Source organism: Microtus ochrogaster, unplaced genomic scaffold (genome assembly GCF_000317375.1).
Source record: "Microtus ochrogaster isolate Prairie Vole_2 unplaced genomic scaffold, MicOch1.0 UNK3, whole genome shotgun sequence".
NCBI lineage: Eukaryota > Metazoa > Chordata > Mammalia > Rodentia > Cricetidae > Microtus > Microtus ochrogaster.
In genome coordinates this window covers 5,366,412-5,393,349 of record NW_004949101.1, presented here as the reverse complement: position 1 = coordinate 5,393,349, position 26,938 = coordinate 5,366,412, and positions in this window count along the sequence as shown.

Below are 26,938 nucleotides of genomic sequence, written 5' to 3'. Positions count from 1 at the left end.
TCCACTCCTCCCAAGCCCCTATACTTTTCAAATTCGTGGGCTTTTATTATTTAATTATTATTCGTACACATATATGTATATATTGACAAATGCTGTTTGTTGAGTTAATTTAGTATTGTTCTTTTGTATACATGTTCAGGGCAGATTGCTCATTTATCTTCTTCATGTTAATAAATAAATTTCTAATTTCAGGTGTTATTTCCTGTTATACGTTTATATATGTTGTTTCATATCCTGTACATTGACTTGTAACATTAGTCATGTTTTATCAGAAAATAGACAATCAATGTTGATGCAGTCAAGAAGCTTAACACCTTGAATTTGGTTCTTTCTCTGAACATACATCTACAATGGTGTAGGCATCCTTTACTTCTTCTACGAAGTTTTTAGTCTTATTTTCAGTTGAGTCTTCAATATATTTAGATCTTATTATTGCAAATAATATAAAGAATCAAATACTATTTTTTCATGGGAATATTTCACTATCAAAGCATTGTTGTAAAACCACTCTATTATTGCATATTTGTGTGTATGTATGTAAAATACAAGTCACTTATATGTACTTTTTAATTTCTTTCTTTTTTTTTTTTGGAGACAAGTTTTCACTATGTAGCACAGACAGGCCTCAAACACTGTATTGCTTGGCTAAACTTGGACTTGCAATTTTTCTGCCTCAGCTTCCTGATCGCTGGGAAGGCAAGCTTGTGCTACCACACCAGGCTGGTGTCTCTTCTTGAGTGATTGTTCATATATGATTCTATACTCTTTTACATGGTCTAGCTTTCAAATGTGATTTTTTATTATTTGGGAAAGGAAAGTAAATTTTCCTGTTGATAGAAAGATCTTACAGTTTAACTTCCTTTGCTCTTACACATTGCATTCCCATTGCATAAGATAATAAATCTCTCTTTCAATTTGTGCTATTTTCTGTCTTCAAAAATATGTTTTAATTATCTTACTGAATTATACTCTGGTTCTGTCTTGGGCTTCATCATTTTTCTGCTTTTATTGCTATTGTTTTCTGCTTCCATTTTTCTTTGTTGTTTTCTTTTTTTCCTTCTAGTGTTGATGAGGTCATATTACACATCTAACAGCAAAATCTGACAGTGTAAAAAACAAATAAATTGAGAAATATTAATGCTTGATAAATAAATTATATAACCAATTTAAAGTGTATTAAATTGGAATTGTTTGTATAGAAAATGATGATCTGAAGTTAGCTCAGCTATGAAAACAATACTAAAGAACTGGTTTCCCTCAGTACTTCAAGGGTATTAATATGATCTCATCTTGTATGGAAGATATTCATTTTAGTATCTTGCACCTAATAACTTCAAGGCACATGGGAGGACCACACAGGGTTGTTCTGGCTGATAGTGCCAAGCAGAGGTAACAGCCATCAGTTAGGAGTAACAACCAGCCATAAGCACAGCCACCATGACTGGCTTGTGCAGAAACCACCAATTCAACCCAGCTGGATCCTGAAAACTGACAGGCAGGGTCTCATGGCTCTTCCATCAACTGTGTGAGTTGGAGCAAACTGTGTGGCTTATTTGTAAACTAGTGCTTATCACACTTAACACCAGAGGGTTATTGTGAATTAAAATGACGACTCTCCATGGTATTATTAGGTTCGCTTTACTTGTGATACTGTGTACCAGAGACAGTTAAATGCTAATAGATATTTCAAAGTCAGCTATGGGAATGTGCATGTAAATTTAATTCTCAATTCTGTTCTCAATTCAATTTCATTGCTAAAAGTAATCACCATAGCAACCCATGAAGCTACTACCTATTCTCACATAAGGACCTAGAGATTCATTACCATCCTTTGGTGTGCCTCAGTTTAATTCAAGCAAGACTTGGCAGGAGGCACAAAGTTGTGATGCCATTTAAAGAACAGAATTAAAAAAAAAATGTGTACCACTGGTTTGAATACCTGAGCCCATAGCAGCTTAAGCAGATGCCTCACTGTGCTGTTATAAGAGAGAACGGCTAGTTCTCCTTGGCCTTGCTTTCTCATAATGCTGTTTTTGGAAAATGATTTTTACTAAAATAGCATATCCTATATCAATCTTGTTCAAATGCCAGAGTAGCTCTTGGAAGCAGACTGCAGTTATAGTGCATATTTTCATGGTGATACCGAGGAGAAAGGAGCTGAGTAACAGAAGGGAGCGCAGTGATGGGAGGAGAGTCTTTATGCAGAAACATTCGCACTTCTCAAAACGCCCATAGAAATTTCCTCCATATTGGTAGATGATAGCAAATGCTGTGTGTTAAAATGATCTTACAGGGTAAAGGGGGAGCGGCAATAATAGGAAGCATATGGTCATATCTCTGCAGCAGCAATAGTACGAAGCAAAAATTATTGACAAGTTTCTATTCTCAAGTGTAGAGGATAGTGAGGAAGGGCAGTTTCCTTCAGGCTTTGCTTTACCATTGTTTGCTGCAGACACACTGGTTTCATAGTCACCACGAACATCATCAGTTAAATACTTAATGTGTTGATTATGTAACATGCTTGCTCTGTACCCAGTAGCATCCCAAATAAAGGACGTTTGCCTTCTTTGATATTAAGAACAACCACCCAAGGCAAATAATTTTCATCTGTAGTAGAAGAAATTCAATCATAGAGAAGGAAACTCAGTGTTTAGGCTAGACTTTGTAGATGTGTGGGGAGATAAAAATCAGATTATTAAACTTCTCATGTATTCATTAATATCCTTGTCAGCATTGATTATTAAAAACATTTATTGATATATGTGTCAGGTGCATGCAAAGAACTTCACCTTTACCAAGGCAAAGTGACAGAAAGGAGTAAAAGGAATGACTGTCTCAACACATGAGTTGATTCTGCTTTAATTCCTCAACCTTTTTGGTCTTTGGTGAATTCTTTGGGTTCCTTACAATACAACATTGAAACTCATGAATTTGTAGAAAGAATTGTAAAGAGCCTTGAACCTTTTGTGTCAAAAGAAGATGAAACTGGAAGTTGAAAATTTATGCCTATAGAATGCTAAAACAATGTTCTTGTCTTCTGGGATTATCAAAATTACTTTTAAGTGCCAGAGGCTCTGCCTTTGATAGTTCTGTGATTCTGTTCAAGGTAAGCGATCTCATTGGACCTGTGTTCACATCCACATGATAAAATAGTAAGCCTCTGGTCTCCCAGTCAGTCCGGGTAGAGTATGTATACAAACCCTCTCAGAGAGTTGTTTACAGAATCACAAGATACAACACAAAGATTTCATACAAACCTATGCTATTGAACATACCTCTAAAAGTTTTACTTTTTCCTTACGTTTCACTCCCCTGTTGTTTTTTTCCTTCCCTTCTTTCCTCTCTTCCCTCCTTCCTTCCATTCTTTCCATTTCTGCTTATATTTTGAGATAAGGTCTTACTATGTGACCCAAGTGGGCCTTGAACTGTGTATTCCAGGTTGTCTTGCAACTTATGATCTTTATCCCTTCATATTTACCTTCTCACAGCTACACCGATTCTTATTACTGTTATTTGTTGCTTAAACTCATAACAGAAACAAATGTTATATTTTGTCCTGAAGATAGTGTAAACAAATATATAGTGAACTTTTTCATCTACATCCACAGATCTCTCTACATGAAAGGGAAAGCCTATTCCTGGGTCAAACAGTGTTCCTTGAACTCAACCTTTTCCTTCAGGAAAGCTTAAGTGGGAATGCCATGTGTCTTGATGAATATTTGCTCTTTCAAGTTCTCCCAGGCTGTTGTTACTTTAAAAAAAAAAAAACAACAAAAATAGCTGTGTTGTTTAGTAGCATTCTGCATAGCAAATGCCAAGAGTTGTTTGGCATTCATCTATCAGATGACTATCTTCAATCCTCTGTATTCAAGGGACCCGTTTGAGTCTTCCTAAGGATTCCCAAAGGCTTCTCTGATATCTCAGCTGAATACTCTGCCATTATCACACATTGGTTTACTATGTTTAGTCAGTGGCCAGAGAATGAAGATTGTTGGTTGGGAGATAGGCATATAAGAAAGTACGAGTGAAGGAAGGAGCTCTCAGTTACCCTAGGCTGTAGATAATGGTTTTTTCCAGGTCCTAGGAAATGTTGACATGGCTTAGTAATATGGATGCTGATTCATACCCAGAGAACAGCTCCCTGGCTTGCCATCCATGATCTTTCTTCTTGTTCTAAACATCATGGGAAAAGTAACAAGTGCATCTAGGTAATGATAAACTGATCTCTCATATCCACGGACTTTACCTAGGTATTTGCCCTGTTTTGCTAGACAGGATTCATAGGAGTGAAGAATACAAAACTACTACATTGTTATTTTAAAGTTTTTGCAGGACACAAAAATATTTCCATTTGAGGCAGATATGGATAGAAAAAGAAATCTGAGAATTAAGAAAGGCAACTGCCCCAGTTCAGTAATGCGCACCTAGGCGATCTATATTGGCTGCAAAGTTTTTATTGGCTCATTAGCATCGTAAACAGAACTATCTACCAAAGGAAAAAATGACATTAGAATGTGATGATGTATATAGCTGAGCAAATCAGCCAAGAACACTGTTATTTTAGGAACTGCTGAGAAGCCAGAGGTTCTAATGGCTCTCATAGGGATTAAACAAACAAAGCTAGTATTTTTCCCCATGCAGGATCAAATGAGAGATGGTACCTGACAAATTTAGTATCAAAACTAAGTATTTAATCATACCCCACTGCCTATACTTTTCTGCTGTGACTTCAAATATCTGTGATTCATTCAAAACATTTATTTTTCTTCTCCATTTTGTTACATAAGTAATAAATGTTTGTTTCAAAAATCATAAACAGTATGAGTGAAATAAATCTCTCACTCTACTAATTTGATCTCTCAAGGGAGCAGCCATTACCAATTTCATATTCAATCTCATCTTTTAGATTCCTGAGTATATGCATCCACATATATTTGTTTAGTCACATGCATTTAAAGTAGGATGATTTGATATGTATTTTTCTGTTGCTGTCATCTATCTCACATCTAGCAGAAACTAATGACATTCTTCAAATTGTGTATCCCTCATCTAAGGACACTAGTGTTCATTCCACATTCACCTACTGCCGTGGATGTAGGTTATCCCTCACCCAACTGTGATTAGCTGCGAGTTTGTCTTCCTTGGGAGGTGCTGTAACGACAAGATGAAGAAGGACCCGTCTATTCTTTCAATTAGTTTGAGACCACACTGTGTGAGTCAGATGCATTGTGTACCAAGTACCCTCCACATCTCAGCCGAGAAAGCTAAGAATTCCCAGTGCCACTCACTCTCATGCACCAAAAATCAAAATAGTCTCAGAAGACGTTGTGCAAGGATGTTTTCTCAGCAGAAAAATCTGACATAGCAAAACAACATAGATAAAGGCAATTATTCAAAGCTTAAAGATCTTGTTCCTATTAAGTATTTGATTTGTTAAGTACTTTTCTAGCACTTACATACTGATTTTTATATCAACAGTTATTTGATATGGTTTAGGACACCTGTCAGGGTCGGGGAGAAGTTTTAATATCAGGAACTGCTGACGGTTGATGCTGTGTCTCCATGTCCCAGAATACTGAAGTCAATAAAATATAATATTTCAATTTGTTTTTTACATCTTCAAAGTTCAGGTGTTCCAGGAGCCAGCATTTTCTCTACTAGGTGTAATTCCAGGGTCAGCTATTCCCAGGACTCTTGGCTACTTCTTTTATTTAGATTTTCTCTTTGGAGCCTAATTTCATGTTCTGATGTGGCTCTCGTAATTATCATGGTCACAGTGGGCTTAGGAATGAATTACCTAGGAGTTCCCTATCTCAAGGCCATGCCTTGGGCCTCCTGTCTTTAATATGAAGCTTAAGATAGATTGGTACCTATTTCACACTCCACTCACATGGGCTCATCTCAAGGGGCCAGGGAGCTAATGACAAGCTAGCTAGAACTTTAATCACTGGATATGAAACATAGTGGATAATTTCTCCTGCCTCCTTCACCCATTTTACAAGCAGACTGTGTTAAGATTCATTATACCTGCTGGGCTTGATGGTGTAGAACTGAAATTCCATCACCTCAGAGTACTAAAGTTGGAAGCCGAAATGGCAAGTTTACAGTCAGCCTGAACAGCTAATTGAAACCCTCAACATAAAATGTAAAAAAAAAAAATAATAAAGTCTGGGGAATAGTAGAATGATTGCATAGTATGTACCAGGCTCTACTCTACTCCAGATTCAGTTCCCAGCAACACACACACACACACACACACACACACACACACACACACATGGGGCGGGGGCAGGCAGTCAGAGGCATATTTATTCAGCATTCCCTTGGACTCCCATGACATTGGTCGATTAGTAGCTCTTTTTGTGATATACTTTCCTTTGACAAGCAGCAACACACACACTTCCATCATTGTCTTCTCCCTGAGTCTCTGTCCTTATTTCTGTTTTCCTGGATTATAGTCATTAATACGGGGTTTTCAAAGACATCACTGCTTGGATCCATCTTTCTGCAGAACAAGGTCTACATAGCAGTATTTCCATCAAAAGGAGCAGGTAGATATCCTGCACACTGCCTATTACCTAGTTTATAGCTACTGTCTACTGGGTGCCCACTGACCACCTCACAGCTTCCTCAAGTTCTCGATACATCATTGGCTCATCAGACTCACTCTGTGGCTAACATTATTACATGACTATTTTAATCCTACAAGAAAGAAAACTTGAGAAACACTGACGGTTGTGTAATGGTTTCCCTGAATTGAACCATTCCCTCCAGGAGGCAGGGGAGCCTCATCAATTCAGGATGTAAACAAAAAGTCACAAGTCTGGGAAAGTGGATATTTGGAGGATTCTCCAAGGCTCCTCCACACATTTATGGAAATAGTAAAGAGCAACTGGGAGGGGAGACCCCAAACAGCCGAGCTACAGAGAAGAGACTTTGGAGATTTGTTTGAGCTGCCTACAAGTCCTGCAAAGAGCTGTAGGGTTGCAGCTTTTGTGAGCCATCATCTGTGCTCGGTGGGCTTGTTGGTGGTGCATCTGTATTATCAGACACCCCAGGTCATGTAAGCAACCCTCACCCATACTCTTGTTAAGAACCCCAGTTAAAATCTCACTGGTTCACCAATTTGGACTTTGATGCCATCATTACTTTGGTCTCTTATGGGTGGAAGTAAGTTCTTATGTTACTAAAATTACTTCCCTAGAGTAGCAGTAAAGCAATGTCTACCCTTCCACCCATGATCCCAATAGCAAGTTGAGACACAGTTCTGCCAAATTTCACTCTGGGAAACCAATGTATTTATTGGGTTTCCTTATAAAGCTAAAGAGAAGGGTTCTCTACAGGGATGTGGACACTTTCCTGAACTGTCTGTACGTGGAAAGCCTTACCAAACAGGGATATGGGCTTTCTACAGCCACATAAATGGAATTCCCTCCTAATCTTTCCCAGATCCTATGTACTCTAATCCTTCCCCAGGCCACATGCAGTATTGACAGGAGGAGGGGAGCAATATTCAGAGAAGCTTGAGCCCCGCTCTGCACTTCTGTGGGCATGGAACCTGCCAACCAGCCCTTCAGATGATCTTTTGCAAGGGGGAACCACAGATGAACCCCCTAAGATTTTTTAAATTAGGAGCACTTTAAAACTAGGAATGAAATATTGTGCCAGGGTCTTGCAACTTCAGGATTAAGAATGGTTGACATTTTAAAACATCTCGATGGCATTCTAGGAAGGTCCTTAGAAAGAAATTTTTATTTTTAACATATATTAATTTTTAAGGAGGAGCAATTTAGGCGTTCTTATGAAAGCCAACAGACCCAGGCCATCAGGTTGTCAGAGAGGTAGGGACAGGTAGAAAAGGTGAGTCCTGCTATGCAGAGGGGTAGAAAGCTAATAAAAGAGACCCATTGCAGCCAGGCAGGACACATGCAAGTGGCAGTAGCAGTCATCAACCAGGAGGTCAATCAACAGAATAAATGAACACAATCCTGACAGAAGGTTATAAGTGGTAAATCCAAGCATTATGTCTTGTTTACTTGATAGTAGATAATTCAGCACCACGGACAGCTCCCCACACACCCTGCAGTTATATTTTTGGTTTGTTTTGGTTTTTTCTTTTTTTAAAAAAATTACTTTATAAATAATACCAATCAAAATTTCCACTTCCTTCCCTCCTCCCACTTCCCTCCTGCTACTCCACACTCCCTCCCCTTCTCCCCCTCCAGTCCTGAGAGAGGGCAAGGTACCCTGCCCTGTGGGAAGTCCAAGGCCCTCCCCCCTCCATCCAGGTTTAGGAAGGTATGCATCCAAATAGAATAAGATCCCCAAAAGCCAGTACATGCAGTAGAGACAAATCCCAGTGCTATTATCATTGGCTTCTCAGTCTGCCCCAATTGTCAGCCACATTTAGAGGGTCCAGTTTGATCCCATGCTTGTTCAGTCCCAGTCCAGCTGGATTTGGTGAGCTCCCATTAGGTCAGGCACACTGTCTCAGTGGATGGACCAACCCCTCGCAGTCCTGACTTTTTTGCTCATATTCTCCCTCCTTCTGCTCTTCAACTGGACCTTGGGCGCTCAGTCCAGTGCTCTGATGTGGGTCTCTGTCTCTACCTCCATCCATTGCCAGACAAAGGTTTTATGGTGATATTCAAGATAGTCATCAGTCTGACAACGGGACAAGGCCAGTTCAGGCACCCTCTCATCCACTGTCCAGGGTCTTAGCTAGGGTCATCCCCGTGGACTCCTGGGAACTCCTCCAGAGCCAAGCCTCTTACTAACCCCAAAATGGCTCCCTCAATTAAGATATCTCCTTCCCTGCTCCCATATACATTCTTCCTCCATCTCAACCATCCCACTCCCCCAAGCTCTCCCCAACCCTCCCTTTCTCCCTTCTCTTTCCCTTTTTCTTCTTACCCCCACCCCTCCCCACCCACACACTCCCAACTTTTGCCTGTAAAGAACAAAGGGGTGTTGTGTTCTGAAGCATTTTCCCCACCACCGTTTCTGCTGAGTAAACATGTTCATAGAGATTAAGCTTGGATCCCCACTTTAAGTCAAATATAAACTGCATTGTATGAAAGGGTTTGTGCAGCTGATTCATGTTCCTGGAACCTAGAATATTACCGTCTACCGAAAAATTATAATCAGGAAAGTGTACCTGAGAGTTTAGAAGGTGAATTAACCCAGGAAGCATTGGCAAGGAAGGGGTTAAATAAGACAAGGGTAAGAAAGGCTTTAATGAAGACTGTTCATGGAGCAGGCCACCATTGCCAGAACATTGTAGCAACTACTTTTTTGTTGCTGTAACACATTACCATAGCCAAGTCAATTTACAGAATAAAGAGTTTAGCTTAGCTTTCAGTTCCAGAGGGTTACAGCCATGACAACAAGGACAGCATGGCAGCAGGATGAGAGGCATGGTGGCTTAACAGCAGGGACAGCAAGAAGAGGCATGGTGGCTAGATGCTGAAATTTGAGAGCGGAAAGAACAAATTGCGAGTAGAGTGAGCCTGAGCTCTCAAAGGGCATCTCTAAGGACACGCTTCTCCAGCAAGGGCCTCCTAAACCTGCCCCAAAGCACCACCAACTGGGGACCAAGTGTTCCAATGCCTGAGACTCGCACCTCTAGGGATGCTGTGGGTCAAGGCCTAGGAATTCAACAAAGAGATACTAAACTTAAGGAATTTATCTACCTGACTCTTGTCAGCCTGGAAAATAATTATTTTTCTTTTAAAGAATTGTTTAATTTAAATTAACTCTCAGGAAACATGTGACAAAATTAATTTTAAGCTCAAATTGAATATTCTTTTTTTTTTTTTTTTTTTTGGTTTTTCGAGACAGGGTTTCTCTGTAGCTTTGGTGCCTGTCCTGGAACTCCCTTGGTAGACCAGGCTGGCCTCGAACTCACAAAGATCCGCCTGTCTCTGCCTCCCAAGTGCTGGGATTACAGGCGTGCGCCACCACCGCCCGGCTCTCAAATTGAATATTCTTGCATTTCATTAAAACTTACATGTTTACAAAAATATTTTCCTATCAAACCATATTATCATTATAATAACTTCTCAGGTTTTTCCCCTGAAAATTTAAAAATATTTAGGCATATATATGAATAAAACTGTTGTTGGAATTCAGCAACTGCTTCCATGTTTTCTCTTTATATGTTTATATCTCTTTCCACTAAGAACATGAGTCCTTACCTGAAGGTATCTTGTAATTTATCTCCTAAAATGAAGATATCATCCCATGAAGCTGAAATGTGATTATGATCTAATAATAATAACAACAACAATAATAATAATAATAATAATAATTATTATTATTATTATTATTATTATTATTATGATCTAATAATAATCTTATGATATACATCTCCATCATTACTAAAAACACGTTTAGGATTGTGCTACTCATTGGAAGCCAACACATTTTTAACGAATACAAGTATTCCCCGTGCACACTTCCACATAGCACTTGCTTCTTGAAGAAATCAGGCCTACTACCTTTTAAAATGGTCACTATTGGAGATCTGTTTTCTAGGAGTGTTCAGTTCGTTCCTGCCATTCTTTTGTGTTGTAGAGACTGTAAATAGGATTCAGAGTCTTGATTATAGCCACATAGCATTTTTGGGAATGGCCCTGCCTAGCACCAGTGTCTGGCAGTTTATTGGTGTAAGGGTTCTGACTCTGAAGCGACAGATCTTCCACTGAAAGGGGTCCGCTCTGATTGTTAAATATACATCTGTAGCATGTGGAGCTGAAATTAGACTGTGAGCATTTCATGGTGTGGACACCACCTACACAGTGAGACAATGGCAAAAACTTTACCTATATCTCTGGGAATTGGAGATCCCCTAGAACTGGGTATTGATGTGAGATTTCCCTCTGTATGCTGTGAATACCATTGGTCAATAAAGAAACTGTCTTGGTCTGTGAAAGGAGACCAAAGAGTAAAGCTAGGCAGGGAAAACTAAACTGAATGCTGGGAGAAGGAAGGCAAAATTTAGAAAGCCATGGAACCGCCAGAAGAGAAAAATGCAAGCTGCCAGCTGGAACCTTGCCCATAGGCCACAAGCCTTGTGGTAAAATATAAAATAATAGAAATTGGTTAATTTAATATGTAAGAGCTTGCTAGGAATATGCTAGAGACATTGGCCAAGCAGTGTTTTAAATAATATAATTTCTGTGTGATTATTTCAGGGCTGGGCAGCCAGGAAATGAACAAGTGGCCTCCTATAACAGGGAATCATTGAGAAGGTTTTAAATACTTATTCTATGATTCTTTAGCATAGAAAGGTAAGACTAGGTTTCTGTCCTGCAATGAGGAAAAACTCAAGTATGACAATTGGTTGTCAGAGGGACACCATTGTATAGTCAGTATAAAGTCCTACCATATTTCTTTTCACACAGAAGGTTTTGAAAGACATAATTAAAATTACAAATACACACACTACAGAGAGTTTTCTTATATCCTCCATTTCAATTTCCCTAATGTTAAGACTGTATGGTTCTGGTACAGTGACGGACATTCAGAAATGATGTTGACATGATACTTTAAACTCAATTACAGGGTTTATTGGAATTACTCCTATTTCTGGTCCTGAGTCTAAGCTACTGTGCTATTAGCCACATGGTCTCCTCCCATCTGTGATAATTGTTCTCTTTCCTTTAAGGCCAGAAAGTCTTTGAAATATGCAGATTTGTTACTTTGTGTAACATGTTTTGATTTGGATCTGTCTGAGGCTTTTATCAGAATTAAAGTGAGGCTATGCATTTGTTTAGGAGCTGAATGTGTGCTCTCTCTTCCAAACCCTGATAAGGCAATTCTGAACCCCAGTCTGAGAGTTTGGAGAGGTTGACTATTTTGGAAAGTAAATCTGCAATGAGGTGGAAATCTTTGTGAATGCAGTTAGGGCTCTTACAAGAAGAGACCTGGAGCTTGCATCCCACCTCCTCCCTTGTCACTGTGTGAAGGCATGGCAGGGAGTTGCCCATCTGCAGACTAAGCCGGAAAACCAACCTCACCAGCCATCAGAACAACTTGTTCTTGACCTTGACATCCCAGGATGTAGAACTTGAAGAAGGAAATGCCTGTGTTTAACCCACACCACCCCATCCCTGTCCATGGTAATTTATTATGACAGAAATGCCAAGGAACTGGTGCTATACTCTTTCAGTTCATCAGATCAAAGATGCCTGTTGGTGACTTGCAGACCCCTATCAGGTCTGTGAGGCTTTTTCTTTGGAAGGTGACATCCACAAGGTGCCTTCACTGTTGCTGCAACTTTCTTTGAAAACATGTAAGAAACTCCTTGTGATTGTGGACATACCCTGGCTTCTCATCAGAGGGTTGTGCATTGATCTCTGCATCCCATCAAAGTGTCTTGGCTTCAACCAGTGTCCCAGGGGTATCTACTTCAAGGTGACCTCTTCTTTTTGTCCCTTCTATATTTTCCATGTCCTGTTTCTGTGAGGGAGGATAAACTCAGCGACCATTTCTTAGCTGTCTGAGCTGTGAGGGAAGTGGGTCAGGGGACCAGCCTCTTTGCAGTTCTCTGAGGGTTGGTGCTGGGCGGGTGAGGTCCAGCTGCTGCAGCTGCGGGGGAGGAAGGCACTTGCTTCCCTTGCTGTCACTCTAGTCTAGTTCCTGGTGTTTCCTTTCAGGAGGATGGCTCTCCATAACTAGCTACTTGCTCTTTGGGCCTTGTCTCCTGCCCACTCTTAGCAGGAGACTGTCCCTGTTCTCTTCCTTTGCAGCATAAACCCATCTCCCAAGCTCCACAAACAGCTGTGTTTCCTCTAAGAGTCCCATGCTAGGGTGAAGACAACAATATTTTCTCTAGATTTTTGAGCTACCATGCAGCATCTAGGACATGGGACTTTCTTGATAGGGATCTGACAGAGGAAAAATGAATATGAAATGGAGTATTTGTCACAAATAAGGTATGTTAGGGCATTGTTCTGAAATTAAAATTCATTCTTTTGGGAGGGGTTGCAGCTGTATAAATCTTGACAAGTGTATATAGTTTCGTTATCCATGGCGATTGCAATATGGAAAGTATCCTCCACCGAAAAATGTCCCCTGTATCTTTTGGGGTCATCTATACCCATCTTTGGCAATTATTGGCCTTTTTTCTGCTCTTTAAATCTTTCCAGAATGTGACATGAATGACGTTATAAAATACGTAGCCTTTAGAATTCTACTCCTTTCACTTAGCACAATGTTTGGAATCCATCCACGCTGCTCGTGCTGTGAACACTTCTGTCCACTTTGTTGTTGAGTCCTGTTCCATTTTATGTACTGACTACTTTGTCTATTAGTCACTGGGTAGTGGATCGTTTCCACTTTTGAGGATTATAAATAAAATTATTATGACTAGCACTTATTCTCTCTCTCTCTCTCTCTCTCTCTCTCTCTGTGTGTGTGTGTGTGTGTGTGTGTGCGCGCACACACACAGACACAAAAGAGATAAATGGGGAGAGGGAGACAGACAGACAGGCAGATGGATGGGCAGACAGATATAGAGATGGAAGGAAGGAGGGAGAGAGAGACAAAGAGACAGAGAGAGATCGAGAGAATTTTTTCCAATTTCATTGAGTATGCAGTTAGGAATGGCGTTGCCAGGCTGGGTGAGCAGCCTTAGCGGTTGTCCAACAATGCTGCTGAGCAGGGCGGCCCTCTTTGCACTCTAATCAGCAATGTAGAGCTGTTTATCCCCACACTTCCCAATAAATCGCCTTATTGGCATTTGAAATCTTTTCATGTGCCTCCTTGACATTTGTACGTTTCTCTACTGAAAAGTTCATTAAAATATTTTGCCCATTTCTTATTGGACTGTCTCCCTCTTGTTGGGTTTACATACTTCATTAATATTCTGAGCAGAACAAATGTTTTAAATATGGATCAAGCCCAATTTATTATTTTCCCTGTTACGGTTAGGGCTAACATTTATTTGCTTTGGTTGAGGAGCTTTTTTTCAAACCTCCCTGGGTGAATTACTTTCTTGATCTTGGTACGTTTTCAGAAGAAAGCACACACTGGCTTCCATTCCCAGAGCTGTGTCCCGGACTTAGTCTTCACTTCATTTCACTGTTATGTCCCTTAACTGGGAACAAGCTACTTCTCATATTAATTTCTGTATTGTCTTTTAGTAGAAGTCAAGATAATTGCCTGATAAATGTGAAGACGATCAAGCGGCCACCATGTTGTTAGCAGGTGGAAGATGCAAAAGGAATTAAGGGTTTGTAGCAAGAGAGCAGGCTAGACAGAGTGTTGCTGTTGGGTCCTTACCAGCAGCATAGCATGAGACGCATGAGTCGAGGGAATTCAGAGAGAGAGAGGCCACCTTCCTACCAACACTAACAGACCCCGGAACAGGAAGGGAAACATTTGGGGAACAGATATAAAAATTATTGATGTTCCACAGATGTAAGTGTATATCCAACTACTGATAAGAAAGCGGGGAAAAGTCAGGGGTTTCTTCATTGATGGTGTCATCACTACTTCTTGTGTAAAGTCATTTTCTTTGAAAATGCTGTGTGGTCTCAGTACCTCTAGAAGCCTGATTATCAAAAAGTGAGAGAGGAGAGCCAAACACAGAGCCTGAGGACTGTCTCCCAGGAGGTTCTTGCCATGTATGCTGGGCCCCATGTATTCAGCGTTTCATGACCTCTCTGTTTGGTGTTCACATACCTGCTGAGGCTAGAACACGTAAGTAGGAGCATGTAAGTGCTGTATTGCTGTGAAATTGGACACTGGAGTGATATGCTCCCCGTACTAGGCTTCTCGGTCTAACTACTGACAGATTCCTAGAAAAACAGACACATCAGTGCTACAAAGGCAGAGTTCTGAAAAGTTTCTCAACAGCCTGCCCTGCAGGGTATTCTCAAATAGAAATGGCCTTCTTTGGCAGCCATCGAGAGTGGAATTGTGGAGATCCTGACTCTGGCAATACTTGTACTTCCCAGGGTGGGGTGGCCCTCCCGCCCCAGCCCTCTGTCAAAACCTGCTGCTAGGGTCATTTCTCACCACCCATCTTGCAAGCAAATTGTGCACCCTTGTTCAAGTAGGAGGGGATAGGATCTTATCAGACAGGACCTACCAGCTGGAACCAGAAAAAAATATGTCCATCTGGCCTGGGCAATGTGCCCTCCTGGAAAATTACTGAATAGTGCCAACTTCTATAAAAATACATTCCTTAAAATGCCAGCAGAAGGCAGAGACTTATGGAGAAATGAAGAAATTATGCAGCCTGTGCAGAGCCCCAATCTATCACCAGCCCTGGGTAATGGGAATAAATGCCCACCCAGTCTCACTGCCAAGAACATTAATAATTAGTTCATGGGAGCTGTCACCCAGGAATGTCCTGGCTCTGGTTCAGATTCCAGGCATGCGCGAATGTGATGCAAATGCACAGAGCCCACAGAGCCATGAGGCATTTCGTTGTGCGTGGGCTGGCGTCAGAAGCAGCCTTCCTGCTACAGGGAGGCCATGAGAAAGGATGGCCTTGGGTCAGGGAGCTTGGCGAGTTCATCTAGCTGCCATCCTTTGGTTCTCAGGCACCCTTCGCTGAACCCAGGGTGGTGGTATTTTTCTCCTGACGAATAAAGACAGCCAATTAATGATCATCATAGAACTTTCTTGCCTCTGCCTGAGGCAACTACCTACCATGGTTGCTTGAATGCCTCTTAACTGGACACCCAACTTTCTCCTCAGGTCCCATCTTACTCTGTGATATGAGCTTAGGTGTGTCCCCTGAAAATTTATGTGTTCTAGCTCTGATGTTTCAGACTGTGAATGAATTCTGGAATAGAGTCTATAGGGAAGTAAAAATGATGGCAACAAAATGGCTCCTCACTTGTATCCTTTTAAGAAAAGGATATTTGGGCCACCACAGAGCAAAGGTATATAGGAGGACAGAATCACCTGCTACCCCAGCACAGAAGAGCAGCCTCGGAGGACACCATTCCACTAAGTACCATGTTGGACTTTCAGATTCCAGAACTGTTAAAAATTAATTTTTTGCTTAAGTTCCTCCTACCCAAGTTTGTGAAGCTTTATTATGGTGTCCTAAGAAACTAAGACACACTAATACCCTGCAAGTCTCTCAACTCATTCCTCTGACTACATACTGTCCTTCAGAGTCCTCTCTCACAAAGGGCAAAGTGTTGGCCTCAGGAATGAGGTTATTATTGTATGATTCTTGGTGATTATGTCCTGTTTGATCAGTGTAGTTTTGAATTCAGTGGTTTCACATGTAGTAGTAGGGTTGGAATTGAGGGTTTTGCGCATGTTAAATCAGTAAGCTATACCCTTAGTCTCTCGCCATTCCATCCTCTTCCATGATTCTGTGGGTTTTTTTTTTAAGTTGGTTTGTTTTTTATTTAGATTTTTATTGAGAATGTTCCACTAAGCTACCAGGCAGACCTAAAACTCAAGAGTCTCCATCTTCCTCACACCTTATCTCCCATGTTTGATCACCACTTTCTGACCCCTTTACTAATGTTCTTCCCCTGATCCCTGCTCCCCTTTCCACAAGGCATTCCTCACTTTCCAAGCTGACAGAGTCCACTGTTCCAGAGCTTGTGGGGGCAACATCTGACTGGCTTTTGTATTCCATGTTGTTTTTACTATTTTGCATATTGTAAGCTCCTTACCCATAACCGCCATATAACTAAGAGAGAAACAGAGAATGGAGGTATGGGACACCCTGCCCAGGACTGCTTACATTTGAAGAGGTGACATGGGGTAACAATGTTAGCTAGGCTTTTGCTATCACGCAGACCGGGGTGCAGCACCTTCTTCCCGCACACCCCTTTACCTCTCTATCTCTTGTTGTTCTCCATAGGAGACACTTTCCCCTGCATTACAGGATTTCTGTGTGGACTCAGGGGGAGGTCCCATGTACAAAGCATATGCCATTGCTATGTCTAGAAAAATAAAGTTCAACAGGTCAGAAACAGAGGCAAGAGGTCGCAAACTGCCATCTTTGCAGGAAGTTCTCACTTCCCGAGTTGTCCACAAACTGTCCTATGCCACATTAGGATGGAAAACAATGCTACTGTCTCTCTCTGAATCATTAGTCCTGAGAAGCAAGGTGGTGGGAGGAGAGTTTCAGGCAGTGAAGCCACCAAATCTGACAAGGAAGCTCTAAAACTTACTTAAGTGCTTCGGTGTGTGTGATCCATAGGGTGGCTGTATTATAGACTAGGCTAGTGGCTAGACCAGTACCTGGCTGGCATAGCACAGGAATGAGACAATAACGCCTAGGGAGGTGGGTTCATTTAGACAGAGATGGGACGCAGGATTAACTGCTGCTGTACCTAGGGTGAGCTTCTCACCTCCTAACACTCTTACACCTGGATGGATTCAGACAGGCAGAGAGCTGTGAACCAGAGAGCAAGTCGTTACAAGAACAACTGCTCCTAGTTCTTAGTGGACTCTGCATCTGCTAATTCTCCTCTCCATTAAAATGTATTTATTTGTTGGTTTGATTTGTTATTTAGCAAATAAATTAAATCACAAACCAGTGTCTGTGGCCTTCCCGGTCATTTGTAGATAGGTATATACATTGCAGAAAATGTTTTAGTCACATGTTGGCTTTCCCAACAGAGTCAGCAAAGAAATGGTCTTTCTGCCTCCAGTCGCACACTGCTCGTGTGTCCTTTTCATAGTCTAGGTGGTGTCCCATTTTCCACGTCTTCTGTTTTTTGTTGTGATTTCACTGGTTGAAACACCCCTTGCATAGAGCTGAAGTGTTTCCAGCACTACCAAGGCTAGTGAAAAGGTTGTATATGTCTTGTGGTGAAAACACAGGTGTTACGGAAACTCCATGGATGAGTTATATAATGTAACTGCCGAAGTTCAATGTAACGGACTCAACAATGTGTATCAATAAGCTGATGCTAAACAGGAGTCCATATATGATAAGACAGGTGAAAATGATTGACTGGGGGGAGCTTCCGGGAATATAATCCTCAATTTCCTCTAAGAGCAATGGTTTAATATCACCTGGTTCACCATTTTCAGGGAGTTTATTCAGTATTACTATAAATTATGGGGGTGAGCTGACAGAATCTGGTATAAAACATCAGTCAAGGGTAGAAATGGTGAGACCAGGGACGTGCAGGAAAGGGAGGGTCTTAAATGGCAGGACTAGTCATTGCCTTGCTGAGGGAGGGTCGCTAGCCATGCCAAATGATTAGATGTTCAATTTTACATCCTGAGGGCCATGAGAAGACTGGGTTTTAAAGAAGCTTTGGCAAGGAGTCGCTGCACTGAAACAACTCTCCAGACATCTAAACTGCACCAGCCATTGTATATAACTTATAGACAAGCATCCATCTATGTAAATAGGACTTAGGATGCCCCAGTCTGAGATGATGGACAGCTTACTGAAGAGCTGTGCTAAACCATACTTAGCTGTGCCAAAGGTGTGGCTGAGCAATCATCTGTAAAGAGTACGCTGGGTTATATGGACAGAAACACTGCCGGTGTGGATTGAAGGGAGCAGCGAGGAAGGTAGATAGCGAAGGAGGCAAGCAGGCAAGCTACCAGTAGTTCTTGGCTTTGACAGGCTGTAAATATGCCTTACTTTCAAGATGAGGGGAAATGACTCCCACAGAGACTAGTAGTTAATAGTGGCTGCCATCTTGGTTCTAATGGGCTAGATAGGTTTTACCCTGAGGACAGAGCTAAGGGACAAGGAATTCTTCTGAAATCATGAGGGTGACACCGCCACTGAAGTGGGTCCGGGAGACAGGACACAAAGTCAAATAAAGGCCACACTGAGACTTGTGATCTAGTTGGGGATTAGGACTTGCTTGGGACTTACTATATACGGCTTCTTTCTGATAGTTGCTTTGGGGATGGAAATGTCTATTGGAACCTAGCCCACTACTGTGTTTCAGAATCATATCATATATTTGGCTTTTTAGATCCATAGTGGAAGAATGATATTGCCTTTGGGATTGCCTCATCTCTCTCTGGTTTAGACATTAGTTAGCTGAGACTTAAGCATTCAGAGTGGAAGCTAGAATGAGTTACAGTTTTTATGGCTATAAAGGTAGAGTAAACATATTTTGCATGTGAGAGCAACATAGATTTCAGGGCAACAGATGTGAAACGCTATATATCACATTCCTCAAAATTCATATGCCGAGGCTCTACTTCCCAACAGGATAGTATTTGGTGCCTAGGTCTTTGAGAACTGCGGTGGGACATTGGTCTGTATCCTGTCAATTATATTTTAAATAAACACTGATTGTCCAGTAGCCAGGCAAAAAGTATAGGTGGGACAACCAGACAGGAAGTAGAGGCAGGTCAATGAGGACAGGAGAATTCTGGGAAGAAGGAAGCAGATTGTGCAGTCCTGGCCCAGACACAGAAGAAAGAAGATGTGACTGCCTCGCCGAAAAAGGTACTGAGCCATGTGGCTAACATAGACAAGAATAATGGGCTAATATAAGTTATAAGAGTTAATAAGAAGCCTGAGCTAATGGGACAATCAGTTTATAACTAATGTAGACCTCTGTCTGATTTCTTTGGGACTTAATAACTGTGGGAACCAGACAGGACAGAAAACCTCAGACAACAGAGAACTAATTGGATTTCGTGAGTTCAGGGGACTTTGAGGTCAACGCCCCTTCCGTGTGGCAGTAGGACTGGTGTCCTTGTAGGAAAAGACACCATAGAGTTTCTAGTCCCTTGTCCTTACCTTCTCCCATGTGAGAATACAGCAAAGGCAGCCATGAGTAAGCCAGGAAGAAAATCCCTCGACCTGAAATTAAAGTTGCTGTTTTGATCTTGGATTTCCAGTCCTCCCAACTGGGAAACAGTGATATTTCCATTTCAGTAATCCAGACTGTGGCATTTTGCATGGCACCTGTGCAGACTAAAGGAGTGTGCAAGCTCTGAAGTTCTTAAAGGCAGTTTTGGGGGCAAAGTAAGGAGTCAATGTGTGCAGTGCGACAATGGTCTCTTATCCTGTCGCTTGTATTATTTTTAATAAAATGCTGATTGGGCCGTAGCCAGGCAGGAAGTATAGGTGGGGAGATGGTGACCAGGCTGGAAGTAGAGGCATGGCAATGAGAATTATAGGAAGAGGAAAGTTTTAATCTGCAGTTTTCACCCAGACACAGAAGAAGCCAGACACAGAGCAAGCAAGATGTGACTGCCTCACCAAAAAAGATACCAAGCCATGTGGCTAACACAGACAAGAATTATGGGCTAATATAAGTTATAAGAGATAACAAGAAGCCTGAGTTACTAGGCCAACCAGTTTATGATTAATGCAGACCTCTGTGTGATTTCTTTGAGACTTCACAACTACAGGAACTGGGAAGGACAGAAACCTCAGTCAACAAGTGTGTGTGTGTGTGTGTGTGTGTGTGTGTGCTCACGCAGGTAACAACAGTCAGCTTGGGTGTTATATATGTGGTTATGTTTTCATTAGGAAACTCCTTGAGAGAAGGAAAATGGCTCAGTACTCTAAATCAAATTCCTTCTTTCATCTGATAAAACATACACATAGAAAGAATATTACATTTGGCACTATTCAGAACATAGTGGAGTCTCCTGGATTGGTAGGAAGGGGAGTTGAGTCCAGAGCCCAGTTTTGCAATCAACCAGCTAACCATGCTCCAGTTTTCTGAATAGTTTAATGCATATAATCACATTGTGTCTGCTCTGCTCAGATCATTGCAGGAGAGGAATAGAGCATGTTTGTAAAGAGATGTTTAAAGCCTATAAAAATGCAAAGCATGATCCCAGTGGAAACAGAAATGGCCTCTGCATTGCTGGAAACCCAAGCCTGAAGTAATTTTTGAAAGGAAGAAATTCACTTAGGACTTTCTGAGTGTCACATTCCTCTCCATGGCTTGGGATCACCAGACAACCCAAGAAATGCTACATGAGGAACATAATCTCTACACCATGATGATAGTCACTTAGATGGGGCTCCATTTTCTGCTCACATATCTCTGAACAAACCATCCTACATGTCTACAGGTCCTGCCCCAGTTAAAATTCTGCAAACAAATAGCAATCACAATCACCACTACCACAATAAGAGCAAACCCACAGACTGGAATGAAAGTAGCCAGAGGCTCAACCAATCCAGCTGCAAGTATCTGTGCACTTGTTAGTGCTTGGGGTGGATGCAAACAGTTAGGGAGGTACCCATAGCGTAAAGTGGTCAGGTAGTCCCAGAGATGTCCCATTCAGTTCTGTGACAGGTGCTAACAGTATATGTCAAGATGCAAGATTTTAGAGGAGGTGGAAAGGGGAAAAGTTGAACTAATTATGGAAATTCCTGCTGAAAACAAGAGACTGGAGCTGGGCACTGATGGCTGACCAAGACTGTATATGGGAAAAAATAGTTTTACAAGTGCAAATGTGGGTACAGGAAGCTCTGCGTGAATCTGCTGGCTGGGATTGTGCAGGCAGAATGGCGTCCATCTTGAATCAGTATATGGGCGGAGTCATCAGCAAAGTGTTCACAAACATCAGGGGTTCTGTTCCTTTCTCCTAAAGAACAAGATCCTTAAAGTGCATGAGCTGTGGAGATTTTAAGTTTGAAAATAGAGGGTACTGGGAAGGTAACTCGGTGGGTGAAGTGATTTCTGTGCAAGTATGAGAATCGAGTTCGGATGTCCAGCACTTATTTAAAAAGCCAGGCATAGTGGTGTCTGCCTATAATCCCGGCAGTGAATAGGCAGAGAAGGATTTCCCAGAGCTCGCTAGCCAGCCAGTCTTGCTAAATCAGGTTGGGTAAGAGACCATGCCTCAAAAACTAAGGTGAAAAGAGACAGATATCAACTTCTGGCCTACACACACACACACACACACACACACACACACACACACACACACACACACACACGAATATATGCACTCATACAGAACACACACACACACACACACACAATGATGTTCAAAATTACTTCTGTGGCCATGTTGCCCAATATTACTATGCCTTGCCTTAAAAAGAAAAACATGGCCAAAAAGTACAGAAACACCATGTGCCCAATCATTACTGCAGGGTTTCTATGCAGGCTAGTGGATGCACGGTTGATTTTGGTTGACTCAACCCTGTTCCTGCTCCTGCCCTGTAAGATTTAAATATTCGCTGGGGAAGACTACAATACAATGAAATGACATGTACTCAGGTGACAGGCAGAGCTATGTCACCCAAATCCCTGAGGGGAAAAGGCTCCTTTGCAGGGTTCTGCATGAGAACCCTCCTGGGACAGGGTAATAGCAAACTGGCAATGCAGTCGTATGCTTAGCAAGCAAGGCTCATGTGCAATTTAGAAATGGGCTGATGTGGATGACTGTGTGTAGGAGGGGTGGAGGGACTGGTCGCCTCAAGGTCAAAGTCTGGAGAGCTATGCAATCCTGTCTTCTGGATGCAGTGCAACTGTTGCAATCATGAACACACAGTGGCTGCAGCTGCCTGCATAAGACTTGCACCTCCCCCCATGCACACAGGCAGAAGTAAGAGGAGGAGTAGCCGTGAAGAAGTGGGTGGGGAACAGGGTAATGGGGGAGCATAATTACACTATGTTATATACATGTGTGAAATTGCCGAAATTAAAACAGAATTGAATGTGAGCTGAAAGATTTGAAGTTGCCAGGCACTGAGGGAAGCAGGCAGAGTTGGAAAGTTGAGGCCAGCTTTTGCTGTTGGGATTCTTCTGTTCTGCCATCTTTGTGTGGCGTCTCTGTGCTCCAGTTCTTCTGCGCCTGGGACACCCTTCCCTTCGCTTAGGCTTTTGCTGTGAACTCGAAACAACCTGCCTGTCCCTTCCAGCCTCAGTCTTACACTGCCAGCCCTTGCAGGCAGCCATGAGAATCCCACCCCAACTTGCAGCCTTTCTGCTAGCAAAGCTCTTACTGGGGGGAGGGGGAGCTACAGAGTGCAGGCTGCCTTTGTGGTTGGCTGTTGAGAGGGCAAGCTGGACTTTCTTTACAGAGACCTTCTCACCTCCTCAAAGCAGCAGACAGTGGCTTCTGGGGCTCAGAGACTTTTTAAAATCAAACACCTGCTTTTATTATCCAAATGTTCTTGAGGAAGGATCAACAACAAAAATTATTCCAAAGCAGAGCCGTTGGCTGCAGTTCAAATTAGTGAGGTACTCGGGTAATGATTGACATAGAGATAAATGAAACAGAGTAGGAAGCATCAAAATATTAACAAAACGACAGGAGCATGATGACATGGTTCTAAATAAACAAGCCAAGGAAATTTGATAAAGAAAGGACATTCGTTTCAACAATGGTTTTGAAAGAACTGAGCATTCGTCATAGGAAAGGCTTTCATTCTGACCTCACACTTGACCCACAAATTAATTCAGAATTAATGGTGATAGAACTGGGTTGGGGGGGGGAGAAGGAGGGCAGACCAGGATCTCCTAGTATCTTGACAGAAATCTAAGCCTTAGCTTTGGTTCACTAAAATGGGACAGAGCTAAACAGACAGTCCTCAGAAAAACATAGCCTTCTGCTAGCTCAGCAGGTACCCCATGGCCCAGTCTGGTGGCTCAGCAGGCTCCCAAAGCCCCTTTGCTGGCTCAGCAGGCACCCCCAGTCTTCTGATAACTAAAGATAACTTTCCCTACTCTGCTGCTGGAAGGTACCTAATCACTGGATTCCTCCACCAATCAGCGCCCATACTAATCTTTTCCTCCACCAGTCAGCCCCAGATTAACCCTTCCTCTCTGGAATTCCCATAATTTCACTTAAAAGAAGCTTGTGATCTTCTTTGGGGGTCAGCAAGTGTCACATTGAAATTGATAAAGCGCTCTTGTTACTACATATGAGGCTGTGGATCTTCTTTGGGGGCTTTTCTCAGATCCTAGGTAGACTCAAGTGTAGAAACTAAACAATGACATTTCTAGAAAGAAAGATGAGAGGCTATTTCCTATCTCAGAATAGACGAAATGATTTTGTAAAAGGCAATAAACATAAAGCGTATTATAAGTTGAATTTCATCAAAACAAAAAACTTTTTAATAGAGATATTACTTAAATCATGAATAGGCAACTCTCAACATGTGGAAATGACAAAGGACTTACTAAAGAACACATGCAAATCAATAGCAAATAACAAAAATCCAATAAAATGTGCTCAGAGGCTTAAGTGAACATTTCACTATTTTATATGGCCAATAAGCCTATAAAAATGGAAAGGGGCTAAACAGGGAAACAGAAGTCAGAACCTCATTGAATACCATGGGCTGAGACCTGGAGAAGCACACTGGTCATTGGCTGGGACTGCTTACGATGAATGACAGATACCTCCCCAAGAACAATTTCTCAGATGAAGAACCAAACAGGAAATCAGAAGAAAGGTTAAGGGAGATTTAATGAAACCAGAGTCCAGGAAAGGTTAACAGGTCTTGCAAGGAATAAAAATCAGTTAAGAACAAAGAGATAGTGACCTCAAATCTTTGATTAAGATGTTACGAAAACTGCAACTTCCTCAGGCCAATCAATGAAGAAATAATTAACTATAATTATTAAAAATATGTTTCTACACTTAAAAAAGCATTCAATATCCTTAGCCATCAGGAAAATGCAAATCAAAATTACTGTGAGATTTCATCTAACACCTGTCAGAATGGCTGAGATCAACAACACAAGGTTACAGCGCACACTGGTGAGGATGTAGAGCAAGGGGAACATTCCTCCATTGCTGGTGGGAGTGCACACTTGTACAGTCACTCTGAAAATCAATATGGTGGTTCCTCAGAAAGATGGGAATCGATCTACCTCAAGACTCAACTCTACCACTTTTGGGCATATATCCAAAGGACATTCCATCCTACCACAAGGACACTTAATCAACCATGTTCATTGCAGCTAGAAACTGGAAACAACTTAGATGTCCCTCAATAGAAGAATGGATAAAGAACAAGTGGTACATTTACACATGGAGTATTACTTAGTTGAAAAAACAAAGAATGGCATCATGAAATTTGCAAGCAAAATGGATAGAACTAGAAAAGATCATTCTGAGTAAGGTTACCAGACTCAGAAAGACAAACTTGGCTTGTACTCACTCCTAAGTGGGTTTTAGCTGTTAAGTAAGTGATAATCAAGTTACAATACTCTGACTCAAGAGGTTAGGTAAAGAGGAGTCTTCTAGTGGGTGGATACATGGATCTCCCTGGGAAAGAAAAATAGAACAGATTTTGTGGTGGATCAGGGCCAGGTGGGGATGGAAGCAGGAGGGATCAGGTGTGTTTGGGTGATTGATGGAGGGATAGAATTTGGGAAGAGACAGCTAGAATTGGGGGAAGACTTTTTATGGGTGGTTTAGAAACCCAGTCCAGTGGAAACAATCTGGAATCTATGGGGGTGACCCTAGGGAGGACTCCTAGTCATGGAGGATATGAAGTCTGAATTGGTCATCTTTTGTAGCCAGGCAAGGCTTCCAGTGGTGGAACTGGGCTGCATTTGGTTGAGTTGTTGGCCAAGGGGTCATGTGGAGATCCCTAAACAGCCCAGACTGATTTTAGGACAGAAGGTCATTCTCCTAAAACTGACAGTGGAACCCCATTGGCAAGGATAACATCCACACAGCTCTTTGAAAGTAGATAGGTTGACCTGGGTGCCTGCATGGAGTCTTCACTCCCAAATCATAGTCTCTTTGGTATGAGAAGGTACTCATCCCACTACAGAAAGAGAAACGTGGATACCAATCCAGTCACGAAACCACTGACCTACAATCTGCCCTGCCTGTAAGATGTGCAGGGGCAGTGGTGGTGCATAACTTGTGAGAGTGGCCAACTAATGTCTTGTTTAACTTGAGGCCCACACCATGAGAGGAAGCCTGAGACCCACACTGCCTGCATGGCCAGGAACTGGAGACTGGATAGTCCACAAACCTAGGGTAGATCCAAGCACGACTGATTAAATACATAAAAAATGGAATGATTCTTAATATTATTCTGCTATACTTACACATTGGTGCTTTGCCCATCATCATTAGAGTGGCTTCCTCTGGAAGCAGGTGGAAGCAGGTACAGAGACATTATGGGGAGAGACAGAGAGAGAGGGAGACAGAGAGAGACAGAGACAGACAGACAGACACACACACACACACACACACACACAGAGAGAGAGAGAGAGAGAGAGAGAGAGAGAGAGAGAGAGAGAGAGAGAGAGAGAGTGTCTAGTCTGAAGGTCTCCATCGAGTCTTTTCAGAGCTTGGGGAACCCTGCAGAAGAGTGTGTGTAAGGACTATAGGAGTCAGACTGGATGGAGGACACCAGGAGAACATGGCCCACTGAATCAACTAAGCAGGGCTCATATGGAGTCACAGAGACTGAAGAGGCAGGAATAGGGAGGGCCTGCATGGGTCTGCACCAGGTCCTCCGTGTATGTGTTATGGCTGCTAGCTTGGCCATTTTGTGGGACTCTTAAGAGTGGATCAGGCATAACTCTACCTCATTTTGCCTGTTCTTGAGACTCTTTTCACCCTATCAGTCTCAATATGAGGGCTTCTTCCTTGTCGTATTGTGTTCTGATTTGTTGTGTTTGGTCATTGTCTCTCGGAGGCCTGCTCTTTCCTGAAGGAAATGGAGAGGGAGTAGATGTGGGGGGGGATGTGTGTGTGAGGGGTAGAGCGGGAGAAGTTGAGGGAGGGATGTTGTATATTAAAGAAGAATCTACTTTTTAAATATAATATAATGCTATAGCACCCTCAACCCTCTAGAAAGCCCTTATTTCTCAGCTGGTGGCAGCCTAGAAACAGCAGTGAGGATGCCATAGATGGTTGTCTTAGTTACCTTTCTTTTGCTGTAAAAAGCACCACAACCAACACAACTTATAAAAGAAAGTGTTATTGATTTTAGCCATTCTGACAGGTGTAAGATGGTATCTTAAAGTTGTCTTGATTTGCATTTCCCTGATCGCTAAGGAAGTTGAGCATGACCTTA